This window comes from Eubalaena glacialis, chromosome 17 (assembly GCF_028564815.1).
Source record: "Eubalaena glacialis isolate mEubGla1 chromosome 17, mEubGla1.1.hap2.+ XY, whole genome shotgun sequence".
NCBI lineage: Eukaryota > Metazoa > Chordata > Mammalia > Artiodactyla > Balaenidae > Eubalaena > Eubalaena glacialis.
The window spans coordinates 41,672,287-41,679,065 of NC_083732.1; positions in this window are offsets into that span (position 1 = coordinate 41,672,287).

The window sequence follows — 6,779 nt, forward strand, 5'->3', positions numbered from 1 at the left end:
GGTAAAGCCTTGAATAGCCCTGCTGAGGCGGAACGTGGAGCAGTTTCCTTGAGACACGAGTTGCAGTTCTCCTTTCTTTTAACGTTAGTACGCTTATCAAGACACCTAGGATCTCGCCTGGGCACGCTATTCCGCACAAGAACACCGAGTAGCGGCAGGCTCCACTGGGGTGCTAAGAAACATCCAGGCCCGGATACCTTTCCCAGTCACTCTGCGTATGCTAAGTGTAGGGCAACACACGGCACTCTTCCTTGGGAGAGCTACATTTCCTCAGCACTCCAACAGCTCCATGTGATCTGTTCTCTCACGTCCTACATGTCATGCAAATTGCCTCAATGCCCTAGGCTGAGAGGCACTGAGAAATCAAAACTGCTTCGCATTCCTTCTAGAAAGTCATACCTTGAGACCCCACACTTAACAGGAGAAACTCGGCTTGCGTTCCTCCTGTAACCGAAGCACAGTTCTTCCTCTTACACTGCAGGGTTTTAGAAGAGCCTAAGCCCCGATAGCGTTACCAAAGCGTTCCTTGGGAGAGGCAGTTCGCTACATGCAGAACTCCGTGCCAAGAAAACATTCTTCAGGGAAGGGACCATTGTGTAGTTTGAGGGAATATTTACTTGGTAGAAATCAGAAGGGGGTAGGCTGCGTGTTCACTGGAAACGGGGACCTGATGGCACAAGGCTTGCTTTCCCATTTTGAAAGCTCCATTCATGCTGCCTTGAAGCTACCTAAATACCAGTGTTTGGGACGGGTCTCTAGTCACTGTAGGCAGGGCTCTGGGAAGGGAACGAGTTTTCTCTAAATCAACAGGGTGCTTTCGTAGCCTGGGTGGGAGCTCCACCTGAGACGCTCTAGAGCTCAAAGGAAACTTGACGTGAGTCGTTTCCTCAAGGTAAAGCCTTGAATAGCCCTGCTGAAGCCGAAGCGTGGAGCAGTTTCCTGGAGACATGAGTTGCAGTTCTGCTTTCCTTTAACCTTAGTACGCTTATGAAGACACCTAGTAACTCTCGTGGGCACCCTATTCCCTGCAAGAACACCGAGGAGCGGCGTGCTCGACTGGGAAGCTAAGAAACATCCAGGCCCGGAAACCTTTCCCAGTCACTCTCAATATGCTAAGTGTAGGGCAACACACTGCACGCCTCCTTGGGAGAGCTAGATTTCCTCAGCACTCCAACAGCTCCAGGCAATCTGTTGTCTCACGTCTACATGTCATGCATATCTGCCTCAATGCCCTAGGCTGAGCGGCACTGAGAAACCAATACTCTTTCACATTCCTTCTACAAAGTCATACCTTAAGACCCCATACTTACAGCACAAAGTTGCCTTGCGTTCCTGCTGTAACCAAAGCACAGTTCTTCCTCTTACACTGCAGGGTTCTAGAAGAGGCTAAGCCCCTATAGCGTACCTAGAGCATTCCTTGGGAGAGGCAGTTCGCTACATGCAGAACTCCGTGCCAAGAACACGTTATTCAGGAAAGGGACCAGTGTGTAGCTAGAGTGTATATTAACTTGGTAGAAATCACAAGGAGGTAGGCTGCGTGTTCACTGGAAACGGGGACCTGATGGCACAAGGCTTGCTTTCCCATTTTGAAAGCTCCATTCATGCCGCCTTGAACCTACCTAAATACCAGTGTTTTGGACGAGTTTCTAGTCACTGTAGGCAGGGCTCTGGGAAGGGAACGAGTTTTCTCTGAATCAACAGGGTGCTTTCATAGCCTGGGTGGGAGCTCCTCCTGAGACGCTCTAGAGCTACAAGGAAACTTGACGTGAGTCCTTTCCTCAAGGTAAAGCCTTGAATAGCCCTGCTGAGGCGGAACGTGGAGCAGTTTCCTTGAGACACGAGTTGCAGTTCTCCTTTCTTTTAACGTTAGTACGCTTATCAAGACACCTAGGATCTCGCCTGGGCACGCTATTCCGCACAAGAACACCGAGTAGCGGCAGGCTCCACTGGGGTGCTAAGAAACATCCAGGCCCGGATACCTTTCCCAGTCACTCTGCGTATGCTAAGTGTAGGGCAACACACGGCACTCTTCCTTGGGAGAGCTACATTTCCTCAGCACTCCAACAGCTCCATGTGATCTGTTCTCTCACGTCCTACATGTCATGCAAATTGCCTCAATGCCCTAGGCTGAGAGGCACTGAGAAATCAAAACTGCTTCGCATTCCTTCTAGAAAGTCATACCTTGAGACCCCACACTTAACAGGAGAAACTCGGCTTGCGTTCCTCCTGTAACCGAAGCACAGTTCTTCCTCTTACACTGCAGGGTTTTAGAAGAGCCTAAGCCCCGATAGCGTTACCAAAGCGTTCCTTGGGAGAGGCAGTTCGCTACATGCAGAACTCCGTGCCAAGAAAACATTCTTCAGGGAAGGGACCATTGTGTAGTTTGAGGGAATATTTACTTGGTAGAAATCAGAAGGGGGTAGGCTGCGTGTTCACTGGAAACGGGGACCTGATGGCACAAGGCTTGCTTTCCCATTTTGAAAGCTCCATTCATGCCGCCTTGAACCTACCTAAATACCAGTGTTTTGGACGAGTTTCTAGTCACTGTAGGCAGGGCTCTGGGAAGGGAACGAGTTTTCTCTGAATCAACAGGGTGCTTTCATAGCCTGGGTGGGAGCTCCTCCTGAGACGCTCTAGAGCTACAAGGAAACTTGACGTGAGTCCTTTCCTCAAGGTAAAGCCTTGAATAGCCCTGCTGAGGCGGAACGTGGAGCAGTTTCCTTGAGACACGAGTTGCAGTTCTCCTTTCTTTTAACGTTAGTACGCTTATCAAGACACCTAGGATCTCGCCTGGGCACGCTATTCCGCACAAGAACACCGAGTAGCGGCAGGCTCCACTGGGGTGCTAAGAAACATCCAGGCCCGGATACCTTTCCCAGTCACTCTGCGTATGCTAAGTGTAGGGCAACACACGGCACTCTTCCTTGGGAGAGCTACATTTCCTCAGCACTCCAACAGCTCCATGTGATCTGTTCTCTCACGTCCTACATGTCATGCAAATTGCCTCAATGCCCTAGGCTGAGAGGCACTGAGAAATCAAAACTGCTTCGCATTCCTTCTAGAAAGTCATACCTTGAGACCCCACACTTAACAGGAGAAACTCGGCTTGCGTTCCTCCTGTAACCGAAGCACAGTTCTTCCTCTTACACTGCAGGGTTTTAGAAGAGCCTAAGCCCCGATAGCGTTACCAAAGCGTTCCTTGGGAGAGGCAGTTCGCTACATGCAGAACTCCGTGCCAAGAAAACATTCTTCAGGGAAGGGACCATTGTGTAGTTTGAGGGAATATTTACTTGGTAGAAATCAGAAGGGGGTAGGCTGCGTGTTCACTGGAAACGGGGACCTGATGGCACAAGGCTTGCTTTCCCATTTTGAAAGCTCCATTCATGCTGCCTTGAAGCTACCTAAATACCAGTGTTTGGGACGGGTCTCTAGTCACTGTAGGCAGGGCTCTGGGAAGGGAACGAGTTTTCTCTAAATCAACAGGGTGCTTTCGTAGCCTGGGTGGGAGCTCCACCTGAGACGCTCTAGAGCTCAAAGGAAACTTGACGTGAGTCGTTTCCTCAAGGTAAAGCCTTGAATAGCCCTGCTGAAGCCGAAGCGTGGAGCAGTTTCCTGGAGACATGAGTTGCAGTTCTGCTTTCCTTTAACCTTAGTACGCTTATGAAGACACCTAGTAACTCTCGTGGGCACCCTATTCCCTGCAAGAACACCGAGGAGCGGCGTGCTCGACTGGGAAGCTAAGAAACATCCAGGCCCGGAAACCTTTCCCAGTCACTCTCAATATGCTAAGTGTAGGGCAACACACTGCACGCCTCCTTGGGAGAGCTAGATTTCCTCAGCACTCCAACAGCTCCAGGCAATCTGTTGTCTCACGTCTACATGTCATGCATATCTGCCTCAATGCCCTAGGCTGAGCGGCACTGAGAAACCAATACTCTTTCACATTCCTTCTACAAAGTCATACCTTAAGACCCCATACTTACAGCACAAAGTTGCCTTGCGTTCCTGCTGTAACCAAAGCACAGTTCTTCCTCTTACACTGCAGGGTTTTAGAAGAGGCTAAGCCCCTATAGCGTACCTAGAGCATTCCTTGGGAGAGGCAGTTCGCTACATGCAGAACTCCGTGCCAAAAACACGTTATTCAGGGACGGGACCAGTGTGTAGCTAGAGTGTATATTAACTTGGTAGAAATCACAAGGAGGTAGGCTGCGTGTTCACTGGAAACGGGGACCTGATGGCACAAGGCTTGCTTTCCCATTTTGAAAGCTCCATTCATGCCGCCTTGAACCTACCTAAATACCAGTGTTTTGGACGAGTTTCTAGTCACTGTAGGCAGGGCTCTGGGAAGGGAACGAGTTTTCTCTGAATCAACAGGGTGCTTTCATAGCCTGGGTGGGAGCTCCTCCTGAGACGCTCTAGAGCTACAAGGAAACTTGACGTGAGTCCTTTCCTCAAGGTAAAGCCTTGAATAGCCCTGCTGAGTGGGAACGTGGAGCAGTTTCCTTAAGACACGAGTTGCAGTTCTCCTTTCTTTTAACGTTAGTACGCTTTTCAAGACACCTAGGATTTCGCCTGGGCACCCTATTCCGCGCAAGAACACCGAGTAGCGGCAGGCTCCATTGGGTTGCTAAGAAACATCCAGGCCCGGATACTTTTCCCAGTCACTCTGCGTATGCTAAGTGTAGGGCAACACACGGCACTCCTCCTTGGGAGAGCTACATTTCCTCAGCACTCCAACAGCTCCATGTGATCTGTTCTCTCACGTCCTACATGTCATGCAAATTGCCTCAATGCCCTAGGCTGAGAGGCACTGAGAAATCAAAACTGCTTCGCATTCCTTCTAGAAAGTCATACCTTGAGACCCCACACTTAACAGGAGAAACTCGGCTTGCGTTCCTCCTGTAACCGAAGCACAGTTCTTCCTCTTACACTGCAGGGTTTTAGAAGAGCCTAAGCCCCGATAGCGTTACCAAAGCGTTCCTTGGGAGAGGCAGTTCGCTACATGCAGAACTCCGTGCCAAGAAAACATTCTTCAGGGAAGGGACCATTGTGTAGTTTGAGGGAATATTTACTTGGTAGAAATCACAAGGGGGTAGGATGCGTGTTCACTGGAAACGGGGACCTGATGGCACAAGGCTTGCTTTCCCATTTTGAAAGCTCCATTCATGCTGCCTTGAAGCTACCTAAATACCAGTGTTTGGGACGGGTCTCTAGTCACTGTAGGCAGGGCTCTGGGAAGGGAACGAGTTTTCTCTGAATCAACAGGGTGCTTTCTTAGCCTGGGTGGGAGCTCCTCCTGAGACGCTCTAGAGCTACAAGGAAACTTGACGTGAGTCCTTTCCTCAAGGTAAAGCCTTGAATAGCCCTGCTGAGGCGGAACGTGGAGCAGTTTCCTTGAGACACGAGTTGCAGTTCTCCTTTCTTTGAACGTTAGTACGCTTTTCAAGACACCTAGGATCTCGCCTGGGCACCCTATTCCGCGCAAGAACACCGAGGAGCGGCAGGCTCCACTGGGTTGCTAAGAACCATCCAGGCCCGGATACCTTTCCCAGTCACTCTGCGTATGCTAAGTGTAGGGCAACACACGGCACTCCTCCTTGGGAGAGCTACATTTCCTCAGCACTCCAACAGCTCCATGTGATCTGTTCTCTCACGTCCTACATGTCATGCAAATTGCCTCAATGCCCTAGGCTGAGAGGCACTGAGAAATCAAAACTGCTTCGCATTCCTTCTAGAAAGTCATACCTTGAGACCCCACACTTAACAGGAGAAACTCGGCTTGCGTTCCTCCTGTAACCGAAGCACAGTTCTTCCTCTTACACTGCAGGGTTTTAGAAGAACCTAAGCCCCGATAGCGTTACCAAAGCGTTCCTTGGGAGAGGCAGTTCGCTACATGCAGAACTCCGTGCCAAGAAAACATTCTTCAGGGAAGGGACCATTGTGTAGTTTGAGGGAATATTTACTTGGTAGAAATCACAAGGGGGTAGGCTGCGTGTTCACTGGAAACGGGGACCTGATGGCACAAGGCTTGCTTTCCCATTTTGAAAGCTCCATTCATGCTGCCTTGAAGCTACATAATACCAGTGTTTTGGACGGGTCTCTAGTCACTGTAGGCAGGGCTCTGGGAAGGGAACGAGTTTTCTCTGAATCAACAGGGTGCTTTCGTAGCCTGGGTGGGAGCTCCACCTGAGACGCTCTAGAGCTCAAAGGAAACTTGACGTGAGTCGTTTCCTCAAGGTAAAGCCTTGAATAGCCCTGCTGAAGCCGAAGCGTGGAGCAGTTTCCTGGAGACATGAGTTGCAGTTCTGCTTTCCTTTAACCTTAGTACGCTTATGAAGACACCTAGTAACTCTCGTGGGCACCCTATTCCCTGCAAGAACACCGAGGAGCGGCGTGCTCGACTGGGAAGCTAAGAAACATCCAGGCCCGGAAACCTTTCCCAGTCACTCTCAATATGCTAAGTGTAGGGCAACACACTGCACGCCTCCTTGGGAGAGCTAGATTTCCTCAGCACTCCAACAGCTCCAGGCAATCTGTTGTCTCACGTCTACATGTCATGCATATCTGCCTCAATGCCCTAGGCTGAGCGGCACTGAGAAACCAATACTCTTTCACATTCCTTCTACAAAGTCATACCTTAAGACCCCATACTTACAGCACAAAGTTGCCTTGCGTTCCTGCTGTAACCAAAGCACAGTTCTTCCTCTTACACTGCAGGGTTTTAGAAGAGGCTAAGCCCCTATAGCGTACCTAGAGCATTCCTTGGGAGAGGCAGTTCG